The sequence below is a fragment of the Callithrix jacchus genome, chromosome 5, assembly GCF_049354715.1.
Source record: "Callithrix jacchus isolate 240 chromosome 5, calJac240_pri, whole genome shotgun sequence".
Lineage (NCBI taxonomy): Eukaryota > Metazoa > Chordata > Mammalia > Primates > Cebidae > Callithrix > Callithrix jacchus.
The window spans coordinates 69,019,705-69,040,802 of record NC_133506.1 but is presented as its reverse complement, the minus strand read 5'-3'; the positions used below and the strand labels follow the sequence as shown (position 1 = coordinate 69,040,802).

At 55.7% G+C, this 21,098-nt stretch overlaps 1 pseudogene across 1 annotated transcript; it reads left to right on the top strand.

The window, feature by feature from the left end:
• The first annotated feature begins 725 nt into the window (after positions 1 to 725).
• LOC118153682 (unconventional myosin-XV pseudogene) lies at positions 726 to 16,430 on the top strand (annotated as a pseudogene). The gene is made up of 4 exons (XR_013535456.1): positions 726 to 8,488; positions 12,284 to 12,394; positions 13,491 to 13,604; positions 16,339 to 16,430. The product of XR_013535456.1 is annotated as an unconventional myosin-XV pseudogene (transcript).
• Positions 16,431 to 21,098: the final 4,668 nt, after the last annotated feature.

Genomic DNA, 21,098 nt, shown 5'->3' with positions numbered 1-21,098 from the left:
AGGCCATATGAAGCAAACAGCTCTGCCCAGAGAAGGCAGAAACCACATGGCCGCAGCCTACTCAGCCAGGGCAGAAAGTAAGGGGAGAGGACAGGGGTAAGTAGGGACCCCAGACAGGTGCCAGCAGGAGGCATCTCCAGTTACCCAGTAGCTCCATCAGGTCTTGCTCCTTTTTGCTGAAGGAGATGAGTATAGCTTATTACTCCCATTCTTCAGAGGGAACTGAGCACCAAAGAGGACAAAGGGCTTTCCTTGGCCCACACAGCCAGTTAGTGACAGAGTCTAGAGTCAGAGCCAGGCCTGACTCACCCTCCATTTCTGCCCCTCTACACCCCTTCCCCACACACACACAGAAGTGGAGTTCCACTGAAACATCCTTCCTTGCTGTGCCTTCTGAGCCAGCGGCCCGGCTCTGCTGCTCATGTATTATTCAGCTCCTGAGACCCAGGCAGCTCCCATTACACTGACCAAAGCCCAGCACCTGCTCTGCCCATTCTCCTCCTCCCTTTCCCAGGAACTAGAGGGTCCAAGGTTCTCCAAGATGACTTGGTGGGCTTTGACCATCCCACTCTACGCCCCACTTGTGGCCCAGTTGCAGGTGTGCTGGTGATTTAGGACAGGTGGCATCCCATCTCTGTGGCTCAATGTCTTCCTCTATGAAGCCGAAGTGACCCAAAGGCTCTCTTCAGGGGATTGAGCCAGCTGTGGTCCAGGGAGGGCCTGACCAGGACCAGCACTGATGTTCCCATGATGACTACAAGGCCAGAATGTCCTGCCCAGCACAGGCCTCACAATCAGGCTTCCCCATCCCGGTAAACAACACCCACACACTTACCGCCACTGCTCTAGGGTGAAACCCAAGGCGGCTCTAGAGGAGATGAATTATGGATCCGCCCTCCCGGAATCCTGGCCCAGCCCTCCCCATGCCACCCTGGGCCAGTCCGGTCTGCTTCCAGCCTGAGGAGGCCGCGTGTCCAGCTGCAGGCAGGAGACAGAACAGGTCCCCGGGTCTCCAAGTCCCTGAGCCCGTGACACTGGCCCCAGGCCCGGCAGGGAGCAGGCCAGGCAGCCACCATGGTGGAGGAAGATGAGAAGAAAGTCAAGAAATGGAAGAGGGCGCCAGAGCCTGAGAAGCCCACACTGAGCCTGAAGGGGATGTTGCAGCTGTTCATGGGCTTCTGCGACCGCACACCCAAGATCTCCAAGAAGGACTAGTTCCGCAGCGTCTTGGCCTTTTTCGGAACCCCACACCGGCTCCCAGAAGATCAAGCGCAAGAAGAAGGCCCGCACCGTGCTCAAGTCCACGTCAAAACTCATGACGCAGATGCGCATGGGCAAGAAGAAGCGGGCAATGAAGGGCAAGAAGCTGTCCTTTATGGTGATCTGCTTCCCCGGCCGCCGTGGCTACGGCCGCCTCCAGCCACGCGCCCGGTCACTCAGCAAGGCATCCACCGCCATCAACTGCTCACCAAGAAGTTCCTCCTCAAGAAGGCCGAGGAGTTGGGCAGCGAGCAGGCCACGGTGGATGCCTGGCTGCAGTGCTTGGGCTCCTGCGTGGGCTCCCGAAGCTGCCCTTCCCGTTGGGTGCCGAGATCCTGCGGCCCGGGGTCTGACTCCGGAGGTTCCCCTGCAGCCGCAGCATCTATGCGTCGGGCGAGCCCCTGGGCTTCCTGCCCTTCGAAGACGAGGCTCCATTCCATCACTCTGGTTCCTGCAAGTCGCTGTTTGGGCTTGAGGGCTTCCAGGACCTGGGCGAGTATTATGACTACCTCTGTGATGACAGGACTGCTATGACCGGCAGTCGCTCCACCGCTACGAGGAGCAGGAGCCCTATGTGGCGGGCCTTGGCCCCTACAGACTGACCCGGCCACCCTAAGGTGACCACTACTATGGATACCCGCCCGAGGACCCCTATGACTACTGCCACTCGGGCTATTAACAGTGGCTCCTTTGATCCGGAGCACACCTACACCTATGGCTACAGCTACGTCTACGACGTTACGAACCCCCATATGCGCCCCCATCAGATACTGTCTCCTTACAGCTACCACGATGAGTACGAGGGCGAGGCGCACCCACACGGCTACTACCTGGATCCCTATGCGCCTTACGCACCCTACTCGCCCTATGACCTCCCGTACCACACTCGCTACGACGTACCCTACTTTGATCCCTACGGGGTCCCCTACACGGTCCCCTATGCCGAAGGTGTCTATGGAGGTGGGGACGAGGCCATCTACCCCCCTGAGGTGCCCTATTTTTACCCGGAGGAGTCGGCCTCGGCCCTTGTGTACCCCTGGGTACCACCGCCCATCCCGTCGCCCCACAACCCTTATGCCCACCCCATGGATGACATCGCCGAGCTGGAGGAGCCCGAGGACGCGGGTGGGGAGCGTCAGGGCACCTCCTTCCGCCTGCCCAGCGCTACCTTCTTCGAGCAGCAAGGCATGGACAAGCCCGCCAGGTCCAAGCTGTCCCTCATCCGCAAGTTCCGCCTCTTCCCACGGCCCCAGGTGAAGCTGTTTGGGAAGGAGAAGCTGGAGGTGCCCCTGCCACCCTCTCTGGATATTCCGCTGCCATTGGGAAATGCAGACGAAGAGGAGGATGAGGAAGAGCTGCCCTAGTGCCCACCGTGCCCTATGGCCACCCTTTCCAGGGCTTCCTCACGCCGCGCCAGCGCAACCTCCAGCGCGCGCTGTCGGCCTTCGGCGCCCACCGAGGTCTGGGCTTTGGCCCTGAGTTTGGCTGCCCCGCGCTTCGGCCCGCCACCTCGCTGGCGCGGTTCCTCAAGAAGACGCTGTCGGGGAAGAAGCCTATCCCATGAGTTGGGCAGCCGGAAGGCCCGGGCGGGCGGACCCACGGTCAGGGAGGCGGCCTACAAACGCTTCGGCTACAAGCTAGCTGGCATGGACCCCGAGCGGCCCAGCACACCTATGGTGCTGAGGAGAGCCCAGCCGCGCGCTCACAGCGGCAACGACACGCGCTGCCCTCCCGTCACCGCGCCCGCGCCCTCGTCCAGGACCCTCTTTCACTGGAGCCGGCTCCTCGCCCCGCGCGCGCCCCCGCGGCCCCCCACTGCCGGGTCCCCGCCCGCGCCGCCCCTCTCCCGGGCGCTCTCGGGCCTGCCCCGGCCGGCCTCGTCCTACTGCTCCCTCCGCCGCCACCCGCCGCCCTGGGCCGCCCCAGCGCTTGTGCCCCCTGCGCCGCAGGCCAGCTGGTGGCCGTTCCTGGAGCCCCCTGCCGTGAGCCCGGAGGTGCCCCCCGACCTACTGGCCTTCCCCGGGCCCCGACCTTCGTTCCGGGGCTCCCACCGGCAAGGGGCGGCCTTCCGCTTCCCGGTGGCCTCCACACGGGCGTCGCGGAGGCGGGCCTGGTCCCCGCTGGCCTCGCCCCAGCCCTCGCTGAGGAGCCTGCCGGGCCCCAGCTACCGCTCGCCCTTGGTGCCTCTGTCGCCTCAACTGTCCATGCGCGCGGGTCCCTACCAGCCGCCCTTCCCGCCCTCGGCCCGCCGGCCCCACTTGCTGCAGGAGCCCCCAGCCTCACACCGAATTTCCGGGCGCCTGGGCCCACCAGGCTCGCCCAGGTCGCCGTCACCACCCCTGGTGCTAGGCCACAGCTAGCGGCGCCGCTCCCTCAACCTGCCCTCCGGCCTCCCGTACACATGGCTGTGCCTCAGCGAGCCACCCACTCCAGCTGTGAATCCGAGAGTGCGCCCGCCCTTCCACCAACCGCCTGGGGCCGGGGCCTGGCGGGCGCCCCTGGAGCAGCGGGAGAGCCCGGGAAAACCCGAGGACTCAGAGATGCCCTGGACCGTGCCTCCGCTGGCCCCCAGCTCGGACGTGGACATGCCTAGCACCCAACGCCCACCATCCCCCTTGCCAGGAGGTGCAGGCAGCCGCGAGGCTTTTCCAGACCAGGCCCTGTGCTGGAAACCCCTTTCTCCAGCATGTGAGCCCTGTGCCGTCCCCCACTCTCTAGGCTGAAGGACTCACGTGCTGATATGACCAGCGTCTTCCTGGGAAGACACCAGGGCCTGGACAGTTCAACAAGTCGGCTGGCCCAAGCCCTGAGAAGCCTGAAGAAGAGACCACCCTGGGGGACCCCCAGCTGACAGCAGAGACCAAGCCTCCAACCCCAACACCTCCCAAGGATGTCAGACCTCCCAAGGAAGTCCTCCCAAAGCAAAAGATAATAAGGCCCAGCCTCTCATACCCACTGGCTGTGACCAGACCAGGGCCACACAGCCATCATGGCACTGCTGGGGGACACTGCCCCAAGCCCCAAGCCCCTTGGTGCCCACCAGGGCCCCAGAGCCCCTGCCCAAGGGGGACGAGCACCACCAGGCAGGCCCTGGGCTTTTAGCCGTGGTCATGCCTCGAGTGCAGAAGCTGAGCTCTTTCCAGCGAGTTGGGCCTGCAACCCTGAAGCCTCAAGTCCAGCCAGCCCAGGACCCCAAGCTGAGAGCCTGGAGTCTTCGCTTGTCCTGCCTCTGGCTGTGGGCAGAGGCCCATGGACCCTGGCCACTGCTACCCCTAGTCCTGCCACCTGGGCCCTGGAGCCACCTGCTTGTCCTTTAGCAGGTCCTGGGAGGAGGTTGGCCCCCCAAGCTGGTAGAACAAGGTATGGGGGCACAGATTACAGGGAGGGTTTGTGGGTTCTGGCCTAGGAAACAGGGAAAGAGAAACAGCCTGAGGAGCTTGTGCAGCAACTTTGGAGAACTGTTGCCTGCAGGGGCCTCAGTCTCTGGGTCTAGAAGTTGGGGAGAACAGCCTGGGCCTCCCAAAACTCTGCAGAATTGAAGAAGGGGATGCCCAGCACAGGCAGGCACAGGACAGAGACATGGGAAACTGCTTCCAAGTCACTCTGGGGAAGGATCTTTGTTCATCTGCAGGTCCTGGGCAGCCCTGCCCTGATCCAATCTGGATGACAAGTGTGGCCCCTAAATTCCCCTCAGAGATTTTGGCCAAGCCAGATGTGAAACTGCAGGATGCCCATCCTGTCCCACTGCACACCCAGGTCTGTGCTATTCCTCCTGCCTCCTACTGACCCTCCCCCAAATTAGAACCTCCTCTTTCCTCAGGGTTTTTACTGCCCTTTGAAGTCTCCTGGGCTGCAGGATTCTGGAATCAGTCAGGGTGAGGGGCTCAGGGTCCAACCTTCCAGTCTCCTCATTGCCAGAGAGAAAACTGAGCCAGGAGTTCTTCTGGAACCCCATGTCAGGTGCAGGGCAGGCAGCCCCCTCTGAGGGGTGCGCACGTCTGGCTGCCACACTCAAGGCGGAACTCGAGCCTTATGCTGGGTGGCCCTTGATGGAGGTGCATGGTCACCGGAGCCTCTCCCGGGACACAGGGGGTTGGGCGGGGCAAGCAGGGGCAGCGGGTGCTTCTCAGCCTCTGCAGACGGTTCCTGGTGGAAGGGTCAGCCAGCAGGACTCAACAATGGCAACTGGGGCAGCATGGCTGCTGCAGGGGCCCTGGCCCCGGCGGCGGGTACCCCAAGCCATGTGGGCTGCAGCATTGCAGGAGCGGGGCACAGGGATCCTAGGGGTGAGGGGCAAGGATGCCTGGGCCCTCCTCACCCTGGAATACGTGAGTGGCTGACTTATTCAGGGTCTGCGGCTGCTGGCGAGACGTGGGCAGATGGGTGGGCCGGAGACCAGGGCCGAAAGGGTGATTGATACTCGCTGTGCCCTACTTAGCAGCCCAGCGATAGGCATGCAGGGCTCTCTCCTGGTGTCCTCTTTCCTCGCCTGCTCAGGGGGCAGCTGGGATTGGAAAGGTGAGGGTGCACACGTGTGTGCTTGCAGATCCTGCGCAGGCCTGTGTGCCCGAGTGTGTGTGTGAGTGTGTACCACAGCCAAATGATGAAAGCAAGTGTATGAGATGTGAGCAGATGTGGCATCCTGGGGGGTCAGGGTTGTTTGCCCACCCTCTGCCAATGTGCACAGACCTGTGCTCACAGAGGAGACCCCGCAGCCCAAAGGTGGCGTCAGGACTTCCATTCTCCAGACCTCCAGGGCGGGGGGGACCCAGCTGTCCACCCAGATGTATGTGCCAAGTGGACAGGTAGAGCATGTGCCTGCACACCTTGTGCCCCCGGATGGGCCCCAAAGGCCTGCATGCATGCCCACAGGTCTACAAGAACACCTGTGTGTCTGGGAGTTGTAGGAGCTAGAAATGCCATTGAGTGTGAGTCCATATGCAGGCGTCCGCACATTTTCCCCCGAATGAGCATGGGGGGTGTGGTGCTGAGACAGTCTCCATCTCCAGCCAGAGCAACTCCTCCTACACCTGCCTCTCACCTCCCAGGACATTTCAGAGCCTCAGTCATGAAGTGTCACAAAGACTAAACATGGTGTGCTTTGTGAGTTAGATGGACTTTGGTTCAAATCCCAGCCCCACCACTCACTCACCAGCTGGTGGACCTTGGAGAAATCGCTGTGCTTCTCTGCACCTCAGTTTCTCATCCACAAGATGGGAGTGGGGTGGCTGCCGTGAGGATGCTGGCACATTGGAGGTGCTCAAAACATGAGGGTGTGTAGGTCAGCATCATTATCCAATCACGGTGACTATGTGTGTTTCCCAACCCCCCAGTGGAGTGTCATACCTGTTGATTATGATACCCATTGGACAGATGAAGAAACAGGCACAGAAAGGTGAAGTAATTTGCCTAAGGTCTCCTGGCTGGTTGGTGTCAGAAACAGGACTTGAACTCAGGCCTATCTGATCACGGCACTGCACTGAGTGGGAGAGGGAGACCCATGCCGGAGCCAGCCCCGGGGGCACTGACAGTTTCTCTCTGTGCCCTTCCAGTGACCTCCAGGAAACCACTGTGCTGTCCAACCTCAAGATTAGATTTGAAAAGAGCCTCATCTACTTAAGGCCTGGGGCTCCCCTGCCCTGGGCCTAGGTCAGGAAGGCAGCTGCGTCCTGGGGCCGGATGGGATGCACAGATTTCTCTTTGGGCCCTAGCCCCTGGGGCCTCTGGTTTGAACTCTTGAGTTTTGTCAATTCAGCATAGAATGTCAGAGCCTGGAACTAAAATATGAAGTCTTAAAACACAGTCTTAGAATGGTGGATGCCAGAGGCAGAAAGCTGGAGACAGGGAATCCGGAAATATGTGACAGCTCTACCACCTGGGACCTGACAGAGAGAACTTCCAGAGTCCTAGAATCCATAGACCTAGATTCCAGAGTGGGGACAGCCAGAAGGGTGGAAGGGAGCCTCTGACCTGAGAATGACGGAACAGAGGCCCACAGCCACAGTGTGGAAGACAGGGACACTCGGAAGGGCTCTGGCCACAGAAAGATCCCCTCAGCCCCCCAACTGCCCACTCCAGGTAGTGGAGTTTTGCCCTCAACAGGAGGCAAAAGTTCCTGGAGCCTGGACCCAACTATGAACAAATGAAGTAGGCAGGAGCCCACTGAGGATCATGGCTGTGGGGCTTTGCTCATCCCAGACTCCTCCCAGCTCAGCCTGGTGCAGTGCCTGAGATTCCACTGTTAGAGCACATAGCCCAGCAAGCTGGTAAAGGGCTCTAGATGGTAATCCCAAGTCCAGGTAGCCAGATATCTGTCTGGATGGAAACAGGGAGCCAGGCTTCCAGTGTAGGGAAGGGAGGGACACAGAGGGCTGTGAGGAGCCATGGCGCTGAGGCCACCGTCTGCCCAGCAGACATACATCAGGAGCATCCTAGTGTCAGTGAACCCAAACCAAATATTCAGAATCTACGGGCTGGAGCAGGTGCAGCAGTACAATGGGCGGGCCCTGGGAGAGAATCCCCTGTAAGTGTCTGGGGGAGACCTGCCCTGGGGTCTCTTGGGCCCCTCTTTCCCCTACTCTGGGAGCCTGCATCTTGGCTGCATCTCAGCCATGAGTCAGAGATAATGGGGAAAGACAGCCCACCTACTCAACCTGACAGTCCCCAGGTGGGGCCACAGCCACAGGTTGGAGGCCACTGTGGTTCAGACCAGGATGGGGGTGGGAGCAGTCCCCCAACAGGGTGAGGGGTGGGCAGGATTGGCTATTTGGCTGGTTACCGATGCTCCCCGCCCAATCCCTGGGAGGTTTGGGAGCTTAGAGGCAGGGGCTGGCTATAATAACCTGTCTCCCAGGCACCTCTTTGTGATTGCAAATCTCACCTTTGCCAAAATGCTCTATGCCAAACAGAACCAGTGCATAATCATCAGGTGAGCGGGCTGTCTTAACGTGGGGGATAAATGCGGGACTTCAGGTAACAGGCCTGAATCTGGCCAGAACTGCTGTGGGACCTTGGAAGATTGCTTGGCACCTCTGGGTTGGCCCACCACACACATCTTCCTGCTTCATGGTGAGGGTTGGGGTGTCCCAGAAGAAGCAGTGAAAGGTTAGAGCTCACTCTGCCCCTTTGCTTGGTCAGTGGAGAGAGCGGCTCTGGGAAAACTGAGGCAACCAAGCTGATTCTGCACTATCTGGCAGCCATGAACCAGAAACGGGATGTCATGCAGCAGGTGAGTCCACCTGTCTCCCCAGGACCCTAGGCTGAGAACCCTTTGATAAGCACACCTCGTGTGCTCCCCAAGAGGCAAGGCTCTTTGGACCACTAGGAATATGGGGAGGCTGAGTTCCAGAAGGGGGCCTTGCCCAGGACTGTTCTTTCTGCCACGTGTCCCAGGGGTGTGCCTGAGGGGTGGGAGTTTCTGCCTGCCTGTGTTTCTGTGGCAGCTCCTGTTTCCAGCCCTCTGGGGCCACTTCAGAGGGAAGATCACATAGGGAAGGGGAGTCATCCCATCTCTCCCACCTGGCCTCACCTTCCTGGTCATGGCTCTCGGGCCGCCATAGTCTCACACTCAGAAGCTATGCAGCCCCCTAGGAGTGAAGAGGCAGGGCAGGCCTGTGTGTGGATTAGGGGTGGGGTGGGGAAGGCAGTAGATGCCAGGCCAGGGTCTGCAGGATTGGAGCTTTGCTGAAAAGGATGGTGCTAAGCCCTCTGAGCCTGAGAATGGTAGAATCCCATCCATTCCCTCAGTAAAGATTTACTGAGGACTTACTGTGTGCCACGCCAAGGCTAGGCATTTGGGAGGGGTAGCAGCAACTCAGGCAAATGTTCAGACCCTCGTGGGAACTTCATTCTAGCGATGGAAGTAGAACGAAAAATACATATACACTTACATAAGTAAATTATGTGTAGGTGAAAGGGTTGGTGGTGAGCTGTGAAGGAAAAAAGTGGAGAGAAAGGTGGGGAGTATGGGAGCCACGGTGGCTCCGGCCAGTTGTCTTGGCACTTGAGGAGGAGAGGCTATGAGTTCAAGGCCAACCTGAGCAACATAACAAGCTCTCATTAATAAGAAAGGTGGGGAGTGTTGGGAGTCATAGTCATAAGTGTGGTGGTCAGGGTAGGCTGTACTAAAAGGCAAGGGAGTGGGCTCTGGGAATGTCTAGGGGAACAATGAAGAGGCAGAGGGAGGAGCGCCTGCAAAGGCCCTGAGGTGCAAGCAGGTTGAGTCCAGGTGCAGGTGCAAGCAGGTCAAAGCCAGAAGACAGACTGGGGTGTGAGAGAGAACTGTCGGAGGCGACCCCAGACATTCAGCCTGAGCCACAGGCAGCACAGAGGCAGGCTGGTCAGTGGAGAAGAGGAGCAGGTTTGTTGAGAAGAGGTGTCTGCTAGGCATCTGCACAGAGATGGCAGGGAGGTGATGGATGCACCACCAGTCTGGAGCTCAGGAGAAGGTGGGGCTGGCCTGCCAGCTCAGACTCTAGGACCACAGACTCAGACTTCCCTGACCCTGGGGTCCACAAAAGTTTGCACATGGCCACAATGTCCCAGCCAGTGGCCAGCCCAGCAAGATGATCCTGGGGGCATTGGTGGGGGCTGCGCAGGCTTTGGGGTCAGGTTCTAGCCTGGCCTGGCCCCCTCTGATGCCTGTCTTGGCCTGCCAGCCTCTTCCATCCGAGCCCAGGCCTCCTGATGACCAATCAGATCATCCCTTGCTCCAAGCAGAGTTTTCAAAGCCTTTCAGGTCAGGCATTTGAAACGAGTGGTTAGGTAGGCAGGGAAAGAAATGAGTGTGCCCTGTGCACCTCCTGTGGCCAGGCACAGTGCTGGGTTCCTTCAGTTATTGTCACACCAGAGTTTAACGGCAACCCTGGGAGGTAGGTACATGTGCATCCATTTATAGATGGAGCACTGAGGCCTAAGAAGGGAGGAGTGAGGTGGTGCAGGAGCTGCGATTTGCAGTCCATGGCAGTGAGCGTCAGGGAGGATGGATGGAGCTGTGGACGTGGATGAGTCTGGGCGTTCTGTGTGCCAGGCATATGCCTGCCAGCTGTGATGACCATGGGGCTCCTTTCCTAGACATGGCTCTCCCTTGCTCAGATAATCAAACAGTCCAGTTCTAGGGTCAGTTTTTGGCATGGCTGGATCCAGAATCTTAATGTCTCCTAATCTACCCTCCCCCATATATGGGCATCATCCTCCCCCTGTCTTCCATTGGTTTGCAAGATGATCAACCCTCCCAACATTTCAGAAAAAGGCTCAGCGCTCCATGTCACTGGGCAAGTTTTGGTCATATGTCCTCACTGGAACCAATCCTGGAGCTTGGGGAATGCTCTGCCCTGACTGGCAGAGGCCTGGGCCACAGGTTCCACCCCTCTGATGTTCACCAACTCTATCTGCTGGCTTTATGCCCTGCTGTATGCTGGGCATCAGGAACAGAGAAGCAGCCAACCTATCCTCCAGGACTTCCCAGACTAAGGGATATTACACAGTAAAGCCCAGGCAGACCTTGACTCACTGAGAACTCACAGCCAGCCTCCATCCCTCTCTGGACCCCAGTGTGCCCTTTATACAATGGGTGCAGTATTTCCTGGACTAAATTGGATGGTGCCTGTGAACAGAGAGAACTGGTTCCATCCCCAAAATTACAGGTATTGTTTCTGTGGTGACTGGACCTCCTTTGCTTCCTCCCTAAAAGATTCTCCTGAGGCAGTGACTCAGCTGAAGAAAGAACCATGTATACACTAGGCCCATGCTCATCACTCGAGTGGATGCTGGAGTCCCTGGGCATGTCATTTCACCTCTCTAAGCTTCAGTTTCCTAATATGCAAAACCAGGGTGATATTAGTACCTACCTCATGGGATTGTTAACAATGGCATCATCAGGGCAATGTGTCTCACATACAGTAGGTGCTTAAACAGGAGGGAGCTTGTGATCAGCCATGGTTGCCCCTGGGCAGCTCTGCCCATGGGATGCTCTTCCTTTTTCCATCCCTTTAGCAGATATTTTTAAAGGGCCTACTAAGTGCCAGGTTTGTGTAGACGCTGGGAACTCAGAGATGTGCAAATAGTTGATCTGTGCCTGTGGGATTTGACATTCTAGTGGAGAGACAGACAATACCCAAGAAAATAGAGTTTGCCAATGGGGCTGAGGGCTGCCAGGGAAAGAATTCTGTGGTCTTCCTGTGAGAGGTGAGGTGGGAGGCCATACAGGTACGTGGGAGCTGTGGCTTCCAAGCAGAGGCAACAGGAGATGCAAGTGCCCAGAGGCAGGAGTGGGCCTGGGTGTCAGGGAACAGTGGGGAAGGTCAGGGAGGAGATTCAGGGGATCCTGCTGCTGGTGGCCATGGGAGTGGGGACAAGAGGACATCCCCAGAGCCTTTTGGAAGGCAGAACCAGCATATTTTTATACCTTGGAGACCCCATGGCAGTCCTGAAGCTCAGACTCCTGGGATCTCGGAGCCTCACAGGTTTTTGCCAGTCCCTCCCTGGCTGAGGGATCTGGTCTCCTGGAGAGAGAGGTGGTCAGTCCTGCTAGTGATGTATTCTGTTCTTGTCTCTCTCTTTCTCCTCCCTCCTGGGTGCTCTTGAAGATAAAGGTACTCAGAGAGAGAGAGAGAGAGAGAGAGAGAGAGAGAGAGAGAGTGTGTGTGTGTGTGTGTGTGTGTCCAGGAAAATGCATGTGGATGTGCCTGCTCCTGTGTGGGTGGAGGGACAGGCAGAAAGGGACATCCAAAGGCCTGTCCTGGGTGGGGCTAGGGCTTGTGGTCAGGGGCTGCCGTGGGGGCCATGGAGGCTGGAAGGCTGGGAGAAGAGAAGCACTGGGCTTGCTGTGTGGGAGTTGGGCAGCATGGGGTGGGGGCCACTTGGGGGCACTGGAGAGACCACAGGATTCTCTAGAGAGCCCACCTCTGGTCACCCCTCATAAAGGGAGGTTCTTGGGAAGGCTTGTGTCTGGGTATCCCCAGCTGTGCCCCCCCCAAGCCCCCAGAACAGAGCTTAGCCCCTCAATCCCCACATATCCTTCTAGAGTCCAGATCCTGGAGGCAATATCCCTCTTGGAGTCCTTCGGTAATGCCAAAACCGTCAGGAACGACAACTCCAGCCGCTTCGGGAAGTTCCTAGAGATCTTTCTGGAAGGGTAAGTGGGGACAGTGGAGGGCCTCCCAAAGGCCTTGCAGTGCCTTCTATGTCCCACCAAGCCCCTGTGAATCAACACCAGCCCTCCTTCCCCTGCTGAGAGCTGACTGTGCACCCCACACCAGGAGTGTGATCTCTGGTGCCATAACCTCCCAGTACCTGCTTGAGAAATCCAGCATCGTGTTTCAGGCTCTCCCAGGCTTGTGCATTGGGCAGGGTGCGGGTGGGAGGCACAGATACTCAGAGCCTGGCCCCTGATGGGGCTGGATAGATGTCAAATGAATGACTGAATACATGTATACATGTGAGCCTGCGACCTCCCCTCCCCAGCCCTCCTCTGGCCACGGTGGCTCCTCCCTGCCCCATAGCACACAGGCATGCTCCTGCCAGGGCCTTTGCACCGTCTGTTCCTTCTCTCAGTAGCACTTACTTATCCCTCAGGCGTCTGCTTGGCTAAACCCATTACCTCCTCCAAGTCTCCCCTACAATTCACCCCGCAGGAAGGTCCCCATTTAAAAACACAGCCCCTCTCCATCCCATCTGAACCCCACCCTGTCCACTGCCTGATTTTTCTCCAGTGTAGTTTCCCCCATCTAATATATTTTATGTTTTAACCAGTGATTTGCTGAGTGTCTGTCTCCCTAGCTAGCAGGTGAACTCCATGAGATCAGGGGCTTCTCTGCCTTGTCCCCCATGTCCCAAGGGCCTGGACATGGCCTGGTGCACGGGAAGTGCTCAGCCATCAGGAAGCTCTGTGTGTGCACATGTGGGCTATGGACATACATGCATGTGCACACACATGTAGGTGTGTGTGGCTGGTACCCACAAGAGAAGACGGCCCCCTTTTCTCTTCTTTCTCCTAAGCAAATGAAATCCTGAAAACCAGAACCCTCTCAACCTTCAATCATACCAGGACACCTCTGCTTCTGCCTTCACCCCAGCTGACACCAGGCTGGGAGCCCCACTCATCACAGAGGCACGTGTTCTCATCTGCGGTCCCTTGTGTGATGTGCATTTATGGGCTTGGACCTGTGTGTGTGCCTGGGGATCACCTAGGTAAGTGGCTCCCTTCTCTGTGCCCACTACCCACTCTACAGGCCAAAAACGAGAGGAATTACCCCATCTTCTATGAGTTGCTGGCCGGGTTGCCTCCCCAGCCCCGGCAGGCCTTCAGCCTGCAGGAGGCCGAGACCTACTACTATCTGAACCAGGTGAGTGCCAGCAGGCATCTGAAGGCCCCCAGCCCTGGTACTCCCACCCCGACACCCCTGGGTGGGCCGAGGGAGCCCAGTTGTGAGTGATGGAATGTGAAGGTGATGGAGATTTGGGGAGGGTGAGTTTGGATTTAAGACATCTCATCACAGTAACGGGGACCAGGAATTTTCTGGGTCCAAAGCAGAAGCAGGAAAGGCCTACCTGACTTCATTTCTCTGGAACCTGGATCAGAACCAACCAGCCTAGAGTGACTACACTTCCCCTCGCTGTGCCTCAGTTTCCTCATCTGTGAAATGGGGCCAACATAGTACCACTTTGCAGGGATGTAGTGAGGCTTAGATGAGGAAATGCAGGTAAAGAGCTTAGCACAGGGCCTGGTGTGCAGGACATGCTCAGTAAACACTGACTATTCTTTTCATTATTATCACTGGGCAGCTGCAAAGATCAGCAAGTGACAACCCCTGCCACACATTGCACTTAGAATCCATGAATCCCATCCTCAGCCCTGCTCAGAGCCTCTGTGCCCATGAGAGTGGAATGAGAGCTTGAGTGACCAGCTCAAGCCACACTGCTGGTTAGGGCAGATCAGGACCCGGAGGGCTCTGCAGTGCCCCCCAAGCTCCGTGACCCTCAGCCTTTGTCCTCACTCAGGGTGGGAACTGTGAGATTGCAGGAAAGAGCGATGCAATGACTTTCGCTGACTCCTGGCTGCCCTGGAGGTGCTGAGCTTCAGCAGGGAGGACCAGGACAGCATCTTCTGCATCCTGGCCTCCATCCTGCACCTGGGCAACGTCTACTTTGAGAAGTATGAGGTGAGGGGTGCCACAGCCTGCCATGGGCTCGCACCCTCTGGACTTGGCCATCTTTTCCAAGGCCTTATCTGTTCCCCTTTCAGATTACACTATGCACACATCACTTGTCCTGTTGTTTTTTTCCTTTGGGCTTGTTCTTCTTTCTCCTCCTTGTAGAAAGCTACCTCCACCTCCCAGGCTCAAGCCATTCTCCTGCCTCAGCCTCCCGAGTAGCTGGGATTACAGGCGCACACCACTATCACCCCGCAAATTTTTGTATTTTTAGTAGAGATGGGGTTTTACCGTGTTGGCCAGGCTGGTCTTGAACTCCTGGTCTCAAATGATCCACCCACCTAAGCCTCCCAAAGTGCTGGGATTATAGGTGTGAGCCACTGTGCCCAGCCCTTTGGTGGTTTTCTTATGCAAATTGTTTTAAAATTATTTTTAGGCAGTTCATTTATCAATATCTTTTCTTGTATATTTACACTTTACATTTGAAATTTTAAACTTCTTTTATTTTTAGAAAAACTTCTCTTTCTAAAATTGTAACAGCCTTCTCCCATACTTTTTCTAAGACTTTTTATGGATTTTGTGGGTTTTAAAAAACATTTAAATCTCTGATCCATCCGAATCTATCGTAGTAAGGTGGGAGGTAGGAATCTGATTTTTTTCCCCAGATGGTTACTCAATCGTCCTAATCTCTTGATTTGAAAAATGCATCTCTGTGGCTGGGTGTGGTAGCTCCCGAGTATAATCCCAGCACTTTGGGAGGCCCAAGCGGGTGGATCACGAGATCAGCAGATCGAGACCATCTGGCTAACCCACTGAAACCCTGACTCTGCTAAACTACAAAAAATTAGCTGGGCATGGTGGCACATGCCTGCAGTCCCAGCTAATCGGGAGGCTGAGGCAGAGGAATCACTTGAACCCGGGAGGCAGAGGTTGCAGTAAGCCGAGATTGTGCCACTGCACTCAAGCCTGGGTGACAGAACAAGACTCTGTCTCAAAAAAAAAAAAAAGAAAAGGAAACAAAAAGATATCTTTATTAGCTGGGCATAGTGGCTTACACCTGTAATCCCAGCAATTTGGGAGGCTGAGGAGGGTGGATCATGAGGTCAGCAGATGGAGACCATCCTGGCTAACACGATGAAACCCCATCTCTACTAAACAAAAAAATTAGCCAGGTGTGGTGACACACACTTGTAGTCCCAGATACTTGGGATGGTGAGGGAGGAGAATTACTTGAACTTGGGAGGCAGAAGTTGCAGCCAGTGAGATAACGCCATTTCACTCTAGTGTGGGTGACAGAGTGAGACTCTGTCTCAAAAAAAAAAAAAAGATAGAACAATACATTTTTATCATGTGCTAAGTTAATATATACATTTATGTCTCATTCCAGACTTTCTATCATGCTTCGTTAATCTATGTACTATGTCTATGACTATGCTTTTTTTCCTTTAATTGACTTTTTTTTTGTTTTTTATTTTTATTATTTTATTTTATTTTTATTATTATTTTTAGATGGGGTTTCACCATGTTGGTCAGGTAGGTCTTGAACTCCCGACCTCAGGTGATCTTCCCACCTTGGCCTCCAAAGTGCTTGGATTACAGGCATGAGCCACCACGCCCGGCCTGTTTTTTATTTTTTGAGATAGGTCTCACTCTATGGCCCAGGCTCGAATACAATGGCACTATCATAGCTCACTGCAGCCTCGACCTCCCAGATCCAAGCAAGCCTCCTGCCTCAGCCTCCTGAGTAGCTAGGACTACAGGTTTAGGCCACCATGTCCAGCACATTTTTTAGACAGGTTATCACTATGTTGCCAGACTGGTCTTGAGCCCTCAGCCTTAATTGATCCTCCTACCTCAGCCTCCCAAAGTCCTGCGATTATTACAGCTGATGGTTTTAAAATGTGGCACTTCCTCCTTCTCCACTCAGTACCTCCTGCCGCCGTGTGAAGAAGGTGACTGCTTCCCCTCTGCCTTCTGCCGTGATTGTAAGTTTCCTGAACTGCCAGTCAATTAAACCTCTTTATAAGTTATCCAGTCTCCAGTATCTCTTTATAGTAGTGTGAAAACAAACTAATGTAGACCCCTTCTCTGAGGCGCCTTCTCCTTAGGCCACCAGCTGCCCCCATGCTCCTCCTCTGCCCCCTGGTCTTGCTTTTCCCCTCATTAGGCCCAAGTGATCCACGTGGCCAGTCTAGCTCCATCCTACTGGGGGCCTGTGTGGCTGCTGGAGAGGCCGGGCTCCTTTCCTCACCCCGAGGCTGCCTGATGTACTCTCTGAATTCTGGAGGAAACTGACCCCCTATCCTCATGCTGGTGTGACTTGTTCCAATACCTCAAAGCTGGACGATATGAGCCAGTCTTTTTTCTCATCTTCCCTTGCTAGGGCTGTCCTTGGGCCAATAGATGAATGGATGGATGAATGGACAGTAGTCCAGGGAGGATGTCCCTGTCTGTCCTAAACTGGGCCTTCTTGAGTGAGTGTATACAGTCATCCCCTGGTATCCATGGAGGATTAGTTCTAGGGTCCCCGGGGATTCCAAAATCCATGGATGACCAAGTCTCTGATATAACATGGCCTAGCGTTTACATATGACCTATGCACATCCTCCCGTATACATTAGACCATCTCTAGATTAGTTATCATACGTAATACAATGCAGATGCTACATAAATGGTTGTGTTACTGTATTGTCTAGGGAATGATCATGAGGACAAGGTCTGCACATGTTCATTGAGACATAAGCATCCGATTTCTTTTCTGAATATTTTCCATCCACTGTTGGCTGAATGCACAGATGCAGAGCTCCCAGATATGAAGGCTAACGGTGCTTTGAGAGTAGGATGGGTGAGGTTGCTAATGAGTACAGGGGAGCAGGTGTCCAACAGGAGGACCCTGCATTGGGCATCTGGACGCCCTGTCTCAGTTACTGAGCCTCCCATTTTGGATGGTACAAGCAGACTTAGCCCAGGTCAAAGCCCGCCCCTTGAATGTTCTTTTTGTCCCAAGCTCTTTCTGTCCCCTGGAATTTGGCATCCCATAGGCCTTGGGTGGAAGGACAGATGAGCCAGATTTCAGAGAACATGTCTAGAAGAGTGAGCCCCTACTGTGTGCCGGGCACATTCCCCACCCGATCCTCTAGCTAGAATAACCAAGGGTTGTGGAGAGAAACACCCAATTAAAATATCGAAAATAAAAAAGAGATACCACTAGAGATAGTATTTTAAGGCCATTAGAGACACTAAAAAGTCCATTAGGTAATAGTATTAGCATTTTGACTCTGAGATTCAACAGCAGCAGTCATTTTCCTCCACCTATGTGTAGCCCAAGACCACCCTGGGCAGGGAGGACTGAGGTCAGGGAGCACCCGTGGATGCTCTGATGCTGGCCCTGGGCCCCAGGGGTGACAGTGATGAGGAACTGGGTGCACACATGAGTGGGGTGGCCAGGCCTGGCCAGAGAAGCAACATACATGTGCACAGATACATTTACCCACATACACATGAGCACCCAGGTGCACAGACACATTGCACAAAGGTGTGTTGATGCCTCAGGTAGTGGAGGACTCTGACTCTGGGCCCTGCTGACCCAGGCGAGGCCCCATTGTGATGCATGCTATGATCTCAGAATGCTACTTGGGCCTAGCATGTCTGCTCTCAGGCCTGCCTCTGTGTTCTACAGCGGCTACACACACACAGTAGTGTCTGTGAGCACTTCTGTGTACTCAAAGGTTTTCTACCCGAGAGGCATAACCCAGGCCAGCTGATTCATCAGAATCAGGTGAGTGTGACCTGCTCTCTTCACTTCATGCTGACTTGGGGACAGTGGCTACGGTGTGGGCTGTGCTGGCCTCTGGGCAGCTGCCAAGGAGAGTGATCCCTGAGCACTCAGTGGGTGCCTCTTCTATGCTCCCTGTGTAGACAATTGTCTCTTTCATCCCCATGGTGGCTCCATAGGGTGGGTGCTGTCCCGAATGTACCCATTCGACTGCTGAGCTTCTGGGGTCAGAGAGGCAGTAACCAGTCTGGGAATCCAGACGTGACCATGGGTTTTGCTCTCAGCCCTGCCTTGTGCTGAGAGGGACTTCAGGCCTGAACCCTGTGGCCTTCTTGCTCTACATCCCAAATCTGTTCAGGGTTTTCCATCCCGATGGGGCAGAAACTGGCCCTGGCAGAGCCACTGGGACGAATCCACAAATTGACTGGCATGAATCATCAAAACACCTCTGTGGCCTAAGCTGGGTCCTGATGGTCGCTGTGGGACCCACTGGACACACACAGTCTCTTGTCCAGGAGTGAATGGGGAGCCTTGGCCTTTGGGCAGTTGTGGAAAATGAAGAATCCCTGAAGGGCTGGCTGGAGGGAGACTTTCTCTCCTCCTCTTCAAAGGGTCCAGGCACTGAGGTTCTCCCCAAGTATTTCCTTCTCTGTCTGGTCCTGTCGAGTCCTCACCCTCCTTTTGCCCCGAGTGTCCCCAGGAGGGATGGTCCATCTAGGTGTTCTCCAGGACCAAGGACCCACTGTTCTTCCTCAGTGACCCAGGGAGATGAAGCCCCCTCCTATATGGAGAGCTTAGAATGGTGGAGTCTGCCGTCCCTTCCCCAGAGACGTGGTTTCCTCAAGCACAGAGGCTGCTTTGGAGACAGTAGATCATTTTCATGCCCCAAATCAAACACCCTCCTGCTCAACTGGCGTTATTCTTAAAGTGGCTTCGCTGCTCCGACTGAAGGGCCACGGTAGCCCAAGTGATGACTGGAGTAGGACGGAGCAGTCAGTAGAGATCCTGTTCCCTGTGGAAAACTGGACATCTGTCTGGTCCCTGAGAATCCCAGGAGGCCGACTGTACAGAGACCCTTGGTCCCTGACCCCAGTCTGCCTCCACATGTATGGAGTAGCCCATCATGGGCCCTTCGATTTCAGCAAGGGGACACCATTCAACCTGCCAGGGCAGGTGTGTCCCCATTTCATGGCATTTAGGGAAAACGGGATTCTCTGACCAGGTCCCACTGTTCTCACATCCTTGAGAAGATGCCCACTCCTGCTTGGGGCTTGATCTCACCTCTACTGAGGAATCAGGGGGCCAAAACTAATGATTTACAGAATTCTCAGGTTCTGGTCCTAGCAGGGGTCGCCCCTTGTCCAAGTCACCAGATCGTTTTCTGCCTGCAGCTGGTTCGCCATGTTTACAAGGGCATTCCCATGGATATCTGGTGCCAGGTGTGGTCAGTCCTCCTCAACATCGATGATATCAAGGGGAAAAAACCCAGCACATACCAGGTACGCTAAGCCAGAGCACAACAAACAGGTCAAGCCATGTCAGGGGCCCAGGTCTCCAGCTGCAGGGAACAAACATCAAGCCCCGCTTGGGCGGGGGGGGGGGGGGCGGTGTGTGTGTGTGTGTGTGTGTGTGTGTGTGTGTGTGTGTTGGCCAGATGCACATCCTGGGCAAAGACAGCGACATAGGCACCACAGATGAGCTCGGCTTTGGGGACGCTCTCTGGCTTCGGAAACAAGCTGAAAAGCAGCTTTCTGCAGAAGGAAATCCCTTCTTCCCTTCCTTCTGGAAGTGCTGACTGTGGGACAACTGCCCTATGGGGCAGGGAGTCTTCTGTCTGTTCTGAGGCTGCTTCCTCCTCTTGGCCCTGCCCTATAACTCATGAAGGAGAAGGGGAAGAGGTCCTGTGAACAGATGCACCAGATCGACCTGGATGTGAGGAAGACACTCAGAAGACACTTTCTTTTCCAGGAGCAATATGGCCTCAAGTAAGCCCACGGGAGCCACAGGGCCCCAGCGGAGATGGGCAGGGTGAACCAGAGAGATGAGGACTTCCCTGGAGTAGAAGCCAGGGTCACCCAGGTGGGATGACAGAGCTGCCAAGGGCTCTCCTGCCCCAGGGAGCAGCCGGCACCAGGGACTGAGCAGCTCCCAGGTTCCAAACCCTGGGCCAGGCTGGAACATGTGGGGCCAGAACCCAAGAGGACCCTGAGGAGACAGAAAGCAGCAAAAAATATCATGCACAATGGGGATAAGTGCTCTCCCTGACCCATGGGGCCCCATGGTAGCACCCACGGGAGGGCGGCAGGATGGAGGGACCCAGGCAGCACTGACAGCACCAAATGCTAGGGGCACTCAGGGTCCTGGAAACTCTCATCCAGGTCTGCTGGGAACGTGACATGGCACAGCCACTTTGGCCACCAGTTGGGCAGTGGCTTATAAAGCTCAATGCACTTGAACCACATGTCCCCAAAGTGTCACAGATATTGAACCCAATGACTTGGAAACTGATGTACACATGAAACCTGCATGCCACGTTCACTGCTTCATTCATCGTCACTCACACACAGAGCCTTTGGGGACGACCGTCAGCATGGGAATGGGGCGAGGAAGGTTGGTTCTGCCTTGAAGCAGTGAGAAAAGGGAACAAGCCGGTGATGCCCACATGAACGTGGGTGGAACCTAGATGCATTTTGCTAAGAGAAAGAAGCCAGACTCAAAAAGCTACCACTGTAGGATTCCCATTCATAGGCCATTCTGGAAAAGGGCGAACCAGAGGGACTGAGAACCGGTCTGGGTGACCAGGAGCTGATGGAATGGGGAAGGTGGGCTGCATAGAGGCCACTCTGGAGACTTGAAGGATGAAGGAGTCGCTCCCGGAGGGGCTGGAGCAGTGGCCGGAGACTCTGCACATT